The sequence below is a fragment of the Rutidosis leptorrhynchoides genome, chromosome 1 (genome assembly GCF_046630445.1).
Source record: "Rutidosis leptorrhynchoides isolate AG116_Rl617_1_P2 chromosome 1, CSIRO_AGI_Rlap_v1, whole genome shotgun sequence".
NCBI lineage: Eukaryota > Viridiplantae > Streptophyta > Magnoliopsida > Asterales > Asteraceae > Rutidosis > Rutidosis leptorrhynchoides.
The window spans coordinates 535,742,396-535,753,469 of NC_092333.1; the positions used below are offsets into that span (position 1 = coordinate 535,742,396).

Sequence of the window (11,074 nt, forward strand, 5' to 3'; positions counted from 1 at the left end):
TCCACCGTCGAATGCTAGAGAAGCAACAATCTTTTTTATTTATCCCCTTTTTTGATTTATCACCAGCTGCCCCTTTTTTGTTCTTGGGATTACTTGGACAATTCTGTCTAACCTCATGGCCCAACCCATCATCATGGTTAGTGCATTCATTCGGCCCAACATCTTTATTACTTTTAGCATTCGGCCCAACATCTACAGGCTCAAAATTAAACCTACTAATTGGGCTTCTCAAGATTGGGCTTCTAATAGGTACGTAATTTAAATCATGTTGGGATGGTAAGTTTTCACATGGAGCCGTTTGACTAAAGTTGCTTGGCCCTACCTTGTCTAGGTTAGTGGAGTTAGTTGTAACCTTTTGAGTGTCTCCTATGCATGCTTCATCATGAATGTTTTGGAAAAGGTTACCTAGGTTCCAACACCCAGACTCTTCATCTTCTACTGCCGGACAGGGAATATTTCGGTAATCTTCTTGAATTACCCGATCATGTTCTTGTGTTTTTCGATCACCTTCACCATCGTTACTGTTAGGAGATCTGTGGTTGTCTGAATTTTCTCTCTCTAGATTGAAAAAGTTGTTATCATCATCTGAATCATCATATGTATCCTCAACACCCTCGTCATCTTCATCAGTTGTTTCATCGTCCACTCCAACATTTTCTCCAACTGCATTTGAATTGTTATCTTCTTGAAACATACGTTTTTCAAAAGACATCTCCACAATTCTGTTCCTGTCCTCTTTAACAGACACATAAGTTAACCCGTTATCGTCGGAGAGATTGACCCAGCCGTCTATGAATCCGGTATTGAGACGAGCATGAATTAAGACTTTGCCCGAAATTAGGTTTTGGTTCTTATCTTCAATACTGCAGTTTTCAAGCTCTAGTATCCTACCCCACCATGATGCGATAGATTTAAACATGTCTTCATTCAGTGAAGTGTTGGAACCCCTTTAATATCAACCCAAGCTAATCTTCTAGGAGACCAGTGCTGATCCTTAGGAGTCCAAACCTTATTGCACCATTTATGGATACCATGTCTTTTGTTGTCTATCAATGCCTTCGCACCAGCAGGAGACTCGCAACATACCAGGATAGTTAGACCACCTAAGTATTTTAGAGAAAAGTTACTCATACCTTCGGCTTTACAGAGATCTTCAAATAATTGCAAGTATTCTAATCCCTTAATTTCGCATAAAATTGATCTCTCATGTAGCTCACGATTACGATGTTCATTCTTTAGTTTGATGGTTCTGCCGTCTCTATAAATCATTTCATTATCTTCTCCCACACCCTTAGGATGTTCCTTCTTTTCTGACTTCAAGCTATCTAGTTTAGTTCTGAGGTCTTCCCTTTCCTCCTGCAATTTCTTGAGTCTAACCCTTAGATCTTCCTGTGGTTCTCTTACTACATCCCTAAAGTTTCTCTCGTCTGTGTAGGTGTTGAATTGTTGGTTGCAATTGTTGAAGGAATTGAAACGGTGGTTATTCAGGCCCTTGTTAAACCGATTTTGTTCAACATTTACTCTTTCTCTAGCCTTGAAGATCCTGATTGGATTACCTTCAAAGCTAATCTTTTCCAAGGAACTTAACATTTGGTCGCTGTTTTTTACGCTGGCAAATCTTGCAAAGGCAAATCTATTACCATTTCGCAGCTTCTTCCCCGCCATATAGATATCTCGTAAGTCGCCATGTGGTTTGAACACCTTCCATAGATCCGTGACCGACCACTTGTCCGGAAAGTTGAAGAACATGAATGATGTCAAGTGAATTCCGAAAAGGCTTGTTAATCGATCTTGAAGTCTTCCGTTGTACCGCTCTCGTGTTCTAGTCCTGCCGCCATAGTTGTTCACTCCACTCTCTCTCTCTCTCTCTCTCTCTCTCTCTCTCTCTCTCTCTCTCTCTCTCTCTCCTCTCACTCTCTCTCACACACCCCATAGTTTCTAATCACCAATAGTTTTTAATGGTTGTACTTCAAAATCAATTATTAAACAGCACTGGCTTTCTTTGCTATGTTTATATTGAAATGTTGAATGCTTACATTAGTTGAGAGTTGCTCATATCGATATGTAGTGTTGATGATTGAGTTTTGCCGTGATTTAAGGTCTTCTATTAACCTATTGTAAAATAAATGATTTAGAAGGATCAAGGAATCGTTTTTGCGAAGATGATGTATGTTTTTGTATTTGAATATTAATAACTGGCACACTCACACATAATTAGCCTAAATAATAGGTAATATATAAAGTGTATCATTGGAATCACGGTTGAATAAATTCAAAACAATGATTTGGAAAAAAAATAATAAGTTCCTTTAATATAGTCAAATTAGTCGACTATCCATATACGACCAATGATATGATTATTGTGATCAACTAATTAAGGAATATATGCATTTAGATATTATAACTGCTACTAAAATGATAGTTGAGATAAGATTACAATGTACAACCATTGAGCCCAGTGAGTTTACATTCAAAATGAAGCTTGTCATTTCCACACATAGATACAAACTACTAAATCCGACCTATTCATTATTTATTCTGCATACATATTTAAAAAAATAGCAAAGCCAAACCGATCTAAGCCCTGGCCAAAACCGGTGTAGTTATCTGAGTTTCCGAACCTGTGTGTTGTACGACAAAACAAAAAAAAAAAAAAAAAAAGAAGAAGAAGAAAATTAGTTATAAGTGTCTACACTAAAACTTAATGTTAGGATAAAAGGTAATATCACAAATCACCAACAAAATTGAAGAGAACTTAATTACACTATATTGAAACTATTAAGTTTGACAAACGCGATCTCATAATTTGGAGGGACGGTTGGCGTGGCGTAAACAAAATGGCATGTGACAAACACGACCTCTTCAAATCGTCCCCCAAGTGAATTATCTTAAGCTTTAATTATAGGTTCGATTCTACTGATATCTTAAAAATACGACTCTATGTCACACTTCCCTTACTCATAATAAGGAGTAGTACGATTTAGGCCCCGCTAAATATAAATTTAAAACTACTGTTTGCTACTCTGATCTTCTGACGCCGTACGGCCTAACGACACCGCACGAATAAAACCGTCCATTTCAGTCATATCATTTACCTGTGATTACCAATAAGCCTATAAGGTTACCATAATACATACTAAACAAAATACTTACCATAGTACAGCATAAGCATAAGCATAAGCATAAGCATAAGCATAAGCATAAGCATAAGCATAAGCATAAGCATAAGCATAAGCATAAGAGCCAACTCTAAAAAACAGTTGCTACACTCGTATCCGTGTCTCTGTTGCCAGTGGCGGAACTTGAACTCGGATACAGACGGGGCGGTGTAAAAATTTAATAAATTTTTCATTGTCAGCAGGGGTAAACACTAAAAAAAAAACTTATTTTTTTGTAAATTATTTTTTTTTAGTGTAAAATTTTTTGTTCCGTAAAATCAAGGTGGGGCGGATACCCCCTTTGGGTTCCACTAAGTACCGCCACTGTCTGTTGCACAATTTGATCAGCTCCAATATTTATATACATAAGCTATTATTCCATTTATTTAACAAAATAAATATAAGAAATTTACCATAGTACAACATAAGCATAAGTATAAGAATAAGAGCCAACTCGTAAAAACAGCTGCTACACTCGTATCCGTGTCAGTGTTTCACAATTTGATCAGCTGCAATATTTATATACAAAAGCTATTATTCCATTTATTTAACAAAATAAATATAAGAAATTTACGTTGCATTATTAATAATTTATAATGAATTTAAGCATGATAAACAACTTTCCGATACTACAGAGACGTCAACAAATCTGTCCAAATAATTTACAGATAGATAAGCACATAGTGGTCTAAACTTAAATTTAGTGTGTATTCAATCAACTATTACTCTATCAGTTATCAAACCTCCTACCTGACTCACCCATATTGCCATTTCTAAGGTCATTAACAACTTATCTTTAACCTCACACTATCTTTTTAGATTTAGTTGTATATACTCTGTCATATATTACCTCTATTCTTCTATTTGGAATCTCAATTATAATATTTATAGGTGAAAAGCATTTTAACTAAAAGCACATGTTAAAGCTATGAATAAATCAGTTACGTTTTATATCTTACATAGTTACATATATTATTAATGTTGCCAATAGCAATAGAAACTATTATAGCTATGAAATAGTAAAGATCGGTACATATTTATATATAAGATGCAGCAATCTAGTAATCAGAATAATGTTTTTTAACCTGAAACACTTACTGTTTGTGTTACCTTAGAATGTAAGTAAAATATTTAGAGTCAAACTTGAAAAACTTATCTATATGAGTATAGTAAAAATTACCATTCAATCTCTTTTAGTCTCTTTACATCATCAACAACCTGCATATTTCAATTCACATTCGAATGTAATGGCATACCTCAAACTCTGATAGTCGATAAAATATTAATAATACTAAAAAGTAGAAAAAAAATACTTACTCGAGCTCTTAATTGATCAGCACGTTCCCTTCGTCGATTCTTGTGGGCATTTCCTTCAACTTTTTAAGCGATTAATGTGTGGCTTACAATACTGCATATACACATACACATTACTCGATTAAAATCAATAGCTATATAAACATATCATGATCCGGTGACCAGCTAGTCGCTTAACATAATTTAATTTTCAAATCATTTTTGTCCTAGATTCAAAAAACCTTAGGTAAAACTTATGTAAAGGGCTTTAACGAAATAGCATAAAATTAAAGACCTTAGTATTTCTATTTCTTTTTTAAGATTCAAAGACATTTTCCAAAAAGTGTACAAAAGCAACTTCATATGGTTGGTAGCTAAACAATCGATTTGAAGTATTATGACAATCATATAATTAGCTGGGCCTCATAATGAGTCCAACTAAAAAATCAGATTACTTTTTAGTGTAAAAATACAGTTAGACTAATTAAGTTGACTGAATGCACATCATATTTCTTTGATAAGTGTATATATATGATGTACATAATAAGCTCTTATCAACTGTTTTATGATTTTGAAGACGTGGGAAAACTCGATTCTAGCGAAAGGTATTTTTTTAGCTTCTATAATCGTAAGTAGGCAACAGGACATTGAACAAATATTATGCGAATTTGACATACATTTAACTTATATATGGTCTTTCACTTTAGCAACTTGGGTTTCACATTCTTACTTAGTGAAGAGGAAACTAAATTCAGATTATGCTATCCTGCCACCACAATTTTGAGATTCTATAATCCATAGTAAAAATAAACAATTACCCGACCCACCAAATTTGTCACCTTTAGTTAAAAGATATCCAATTTAAAAAATAATAGAGAAAACAATGTGAGGATGTAGATGTATATATATACCATGTAAATATATTGAGTATATATGAAATAAAAGTTTTTTATTTTCAAAAAACAAAAGATGAATACCAGTATGAGCAAACACCACATATACAGTATTTGATACATTTAAAATAGTACACCATCATCATCATCATCATCATCATCATCATCATTTAACCATGAAAACAAAAGCAAAAAAAACATCATCAACAACAACAACATCAGCAAAAAAAGTGAAATACGGAAAATAGAAACAACACATACCTTAAATACTTTCAATCACATAAGCACCAAAAAATAACAAATACAAACAATCAAGAACAGTACGATCATAAAAATGCATCCAAACAACAATAAACTTAAAACAAACATACATACCAATAGGCACGAAATCGAAATGTTGTGGTGTTCCTATAACAAAAAACATATAATTACACAATTCAAAACTATGATAATTATACAAAAAAAAAGGAAATAGCACATAACTTACGCAACTTATTCAATTTGCTGGACCAAAGAAAAAGCAAAATATGATAACCCTAATACAATGAAATTCAAACAAATAGGATTCAATGGATTAACGATAAAAAAAAATAGGATTCAATCAATATAACGGAAATCAAACAAATCAAAATCAATGGATTGAATATCATATTGGTTCAATTATAACATGGATTCAAACACAATTAAAATCATACCTGTTTAAGCACGCTACTTATTACTCAGTAATATATAAAAGGTCGCCAAAAATCGAAAAACCCTAACCGGAAAACGTCCCGACGAGTTTATGTATATCGGCAATATTATACAAAATTAGTACCGTTCTGTGCGTAAAATTGCAGCGATTAAATCTACTGTGGCGGCGAGGTTTATCACGGGCGCCGGAGGCCATAATCGGCGGTGTTAATGGTGTGGTTGTAGGAGCTTTATGGTTGAAGAGAGAGGGTAAAGGGAAAGAGGGAGGGATCGGTTTTAAGTTTTTTATTTTTTTATTTTTTTATTTTATTGTAAATGAAAAGGCTAATGGGATGTTTGATTGGGACGCGTGTAAGTATCTTGTGATTATCGGGAATAAATTGTAATTAGCAACTAAATTACACGTGTCATTATGGTTTCAGAAGTTCTGACAGACTGACATGTCAGATTTAAGCTTTATGCTTTGTAAAATATATATATATATATATAATATATATAATATATATATATATATCATCATCTATCTTACTAAAACAGTAAGATATGTCCACGTGGTAGTTCCTGGTTTCTCCTCAGCAATTCTAATTTTCTCAAAATTTTAAATTAAAAAAATCACTAATTAACTTCTCCTGACACGTGTCCCTTAACACTCGCATCAACTTTCAAAAATACGTTTTAGGGTTCAGTTTCATTCTCCTTCTTCAAACACACTATTTTCGGCAGTTACAATCTCAATGACCTCACATCTCATTCAACAATTAATTTCAACAATACAGATTACATGGGCGAGTCTCTATCAAAACAAACCGTACGCTCATTCTCAATACAAACCCTAATCTCAATAGATTCAATCGGCGATTCTTCTTCTCAGGTTCAATTAGGGTTCTGATTTTCTAATTGAATAAACAAAACAAAAGCGCAAATCTTGTGGACTAACTGCTGGAATGGGATTGTAAGTAACTTTTTGGTCACTTGATCAGAGTATAGGATTATATGATATACACATGATATGGGAATTTCATTTCAGGTAGTGTGTGTTTTTTTATAAGAAATATTTGTATGTGAGGTGTTTTGTGGCAATTTTACTCAGTTGGAAACAGTTAATCTACACTTACAAATGTAAACTTAATAATGTCATCAGATTAGATCTTTTATGAACTCATGTTATATCAAAGCCCTATGATGAATTTTGTAAATTCTAGAGTATTTTGTAGGTCTCAGTTTTTTGTTTATGAAGCTTAATAATACTTCAGAGTCCTGAAAATCTATACATCCTTATAAACCAAGGGAGTGAGTCTGACGTGTCATAATCGCTTGGAGACTTTGGTTCTGCATTCTTTTTCTTCAGACGCTAATACTTCTGAGGCTGCAGAAAATGTTACAACTATCTCAACTGTTCATAATGGTAATGCTTTATTTATTTGGCGTGTTTGAACTTTAATTTCACATTTTCAGCGATGAAGCCATCAAGTGTGCAACACAATTATAAAATTTATGAAGGCTTGCTGATATGGTTTTTTTTGTTGATTATTCTCAAAAAAGTTCAGAGAGTTATATGTTGAGAATGTCCTGACCTTTTATACTTTGTATTTTATTTTCTCTTTCTTATTTTAGACAATTTTTAGGCTTTAAAATTGCGAATAGCTATGTTTGCTGAAAGTATGTTGCTCCGCTTTCCATATACACGATTTATTACATTTTTAATGTAGGTATATCTTTTAGAGTGTAGACAACTGCTTCTATCATTGTTCGGCAGAGACTTAAGAATGTAGACAAGAGGATGGTCTTCAATTAATGATATCTGTTCATTGGTTTGATCTCTCTCTCTCTTTTTTCCTTTACTTTTTACTTAATGATATTGTGTGTTAATCAGATTTGTGTCAATTTCTATTGATTGATTTTTAAGTAATTTGATTACTTATTATTTTTGCGAATAACTGAATTGTCTTATAATTGTATATGTTTTTTCGTATTTGTAGCAAGTCTTCACCTGCATTTGTTTTACTGCATTAATCCAAAATGTAGGTTGTTTTGGTTGTTTGTGTTTTCAAGTAATTAATTTTGAATTCATTACAATTAGTTCAAAAGGTTATTATCATTTATAGTAGCAAATTTCAATGTACCTTTGTAGTTGATGATTAATTTTGATTTATAGAGCTTCAGGGAGACTTGTGAGGTTGTTACCATCATTGAAACACCACTCAAAATGATTGTTGGTGTTGTCCCTTATATTCCTAAATTCAATTCATATTACGCCTACATATATTCCTAATTTATCGATTTGCATGACTTTTTATTTATATGACGATGCAACTTGAATTGTTTATGAGATCTCTAATTATGATTGATTCGAAGTTAGTGGTTGATCTACTTTGATAGTTGTTACTTATTGATTGTTTGGCTAATTAGATAACTTTGATGACTTAGTATTTTATCTACGATTCAAACCAGAGTTTTATTTATTTCGTTTGAGGAAATACCTAACTGTTTGTTTCTAGGATCTGTTCCAGGATCTATTTTGATGTTAGTTTTTACCATACATTTAAATTAGATTAATGTGAATGTTGTAAGGTTTTACTTTTAACTTAATGAGTGTGTTTATTGTTTCAACAGCATTCCAAGCATGACGACAGAGGTGGTTAAGGGTTTAACGAACCTGGATTCAATTAAGTTGAAAAATAATTGTTGATTCAATGATGCGGTAACCACTCGAATAAGGTTTGTTTTTCCGAAACTTATTGGAACTTTTATGGTATCTGCATACGAAAACACAACTTATCATGTTATTGGTAAATTCAATTCATCTTTTGGGATCAAGTAATATCTTAATGTTAATATGTAAATAGTTCAACGGGTGAATTTTAAAAAATTACCTAAACATGTTGATAGTTATAGATATTAAGTTTTTGATGTGATACATTAACATGAATTGTATTGACATGTTACAAGAAAAGAAATTGCCAAATTTGGACATGTTATCGACCCACCCATTTTGCCACCTTAGGGATCATTGTTTTTAATCCCTGTGTTTTTCAACACTATAGTAGCAAATGTTTACTCACTTCCTTTTTTTTTAGATCTTATTTGTGTTTCATATTGATTTAATTATTAGATTAAAGTAATTTTGTGATGACATGTTCAAAGTTTAATCAATTCAATCGTTTTATTCGTTGTCAACTTTCTACATAGTCATCAACAATTAAGTTATTCCAATAATCAGCATAATGGTTCATTAAATCTGTAACCAATTTATGTTTCTTCTGTTACATTTATAGCCGATTTCATGTCAATAGTGTAAACAACCGTACATGTGAGATAGGTGAAATAACTTTGGGTAGGTGGCTTTTAGGAAACAACTGTGTATATATAGAACGTACCTGAGATAGTTGATTTTTCAGATATTATCACAAAACTTATGATATAATAATAATAATATTATTATTATTAGTTGCTAAGTAAAATGAATTTAGTGCTTTTATGCACTAAAAGTATTAATTTAGTGTTTTTAGCGTATTTTACCTATTCTTTCTACAACTATCTTTTTGTATATGTTGACCCACGCTAATTTTTTGATTCTATTATAATTTTAGGTATCACATGAAAGTATGACTCCTCTATTACAAGGAATGGAATCGAGAAGAGCTGAGAAAGTTTGGAGCAACAGAAGAATGTAGTGAAGCAAAAGCTAAACGTGGGTCAGGTGAGCAAGAATCAACAAATTTTGGAGCAATCAATGACCTTAACTCACCACTTACAAAATAGGTTAATGGATGCTATTATTAATAAATACAAACCCTTTATGCAAGTGGATGAGGTAATGAGTCCCAAGTCAATGAGTGTGTGGTGGTGCAAGTATGCAAACTTTGAAAAGAAAAATACTATTAGGTGTTAATGCTCTCCAGTGTTATGTTATCTTCCAAATTTCCTTTTCACAAAATCTATCTTCAAGGCTTATGTTATCTTCACTTGTCACCCTACCAATTACAAAATCCATATAACATTCTCCAGTGTCATTACGAGCCTTGAAAATATTCGAGAAGTAACGAAACACTTCCTCCTTTATTTCCTGTGGATCCTCGGACCAAGTTCCATCTATGGAGATACCTCTGATGTGATTTTTATGCCCCCTTCTTTTGATATAATTGTGAAAGAACTTTGAGTTTTCATCTCCATCTAGCGTCCACTTAATCTTCGCTTTTTGTTTCCACATGTTGGATTGAATTTTTTTTTTTTTAAATCCATTGTTTTTTCTCTTCAAGCCACATTAGTCTTTCTTGTTAATAACACAATTTGTAATGTAATTTGTATACACATGTATTTGTGATTGTTGATTGTTGATGTGATGTGATTAAATCTAAAAAAGTTTATGTGTTGGAAAGAACCATGTTAATAAAAATCATTGTTAACAGAGCTTGATAATTTGTGTAAATATCTCACATCATACCATATAACGTTTTTGGCTCTGGATGGTTTAATGACCCAAAGTTCAGAGGACGAGGATGGTAGTTCCATGTCATGGAAATAGTCAAAACCATCCGACTTCCAGTCACTTCTTGTGGTTATGTCATTAAGGTACTTTTTTATCGGTTCTCGGATAGATATGCTCAAGGTAACTACTTTATTCGATCGACTATTTTAGGCTACTTATGTTGTCAATTAGGCGGGTTTTGTGGGTTTTGTAACATGTTTCAGTATTCCTCCTTACGCTGGGATTATTTGATTTCTTGAAAAGATATTTAGCGAAGGCATGTCAGGTTTAACAAAGTGAGATAATGGAATGCCTCTGGCTAACTTGTGGTATAGCCACCACTTGAGTTAACCAATGTTTGTCCAAGTAATAAACCCAATTGCGTACCACATATGATGGGTACAAATAGTATATAAAGGTTTTTTTGTCTAATGATCGTTCCTTATTTGACACGATCATTTATGCTTAAATACACGAAATTAACCATTTGCGAGTGAAAAAGTAGATACTTTGATATGGTTTTATGTTTTACAGGAAAGAAAGATGTTGGCGCGAAATGTGGTACAAAA

The 11,074-nt window shown here is 32.8% G+C and overlaps 1 long non-coding RNA gene across 2 annotated transcripts; it reads right to left on the reverse strand.

Moving 5' to 3' along the window:
• Positions 1 to 2,409: 2,409 nt before the first annotated feature.
• LOC139877728 (uncharacterized) lies at positions 2,410 to 5,760 on the reverse strand. Of its 2 annotated transcripts, none has more exons than XR_011768753.1 (5): positions 5,429 to 5,760; positions 4,476 to 4,566; positions 4,339 to 4,376; positions 3,572 to 3,667; positions 2,410 to 2,621 (listed from the first exon to the last, which is right to left on the reverse strand). It is a non-coding gene; the product is annotated as an uncharacterized lncRNA (long non-coding RNA). The 2 variants fall into 2 exon arrangements; XR_011768749.1 differs by lacking the exon at positions 2,410 to 2,621 and adding an exon at positions 2,638 to 3,095.
• Positions 5,761 to 11,074: the final 5,314 nt, after the last annotated feature.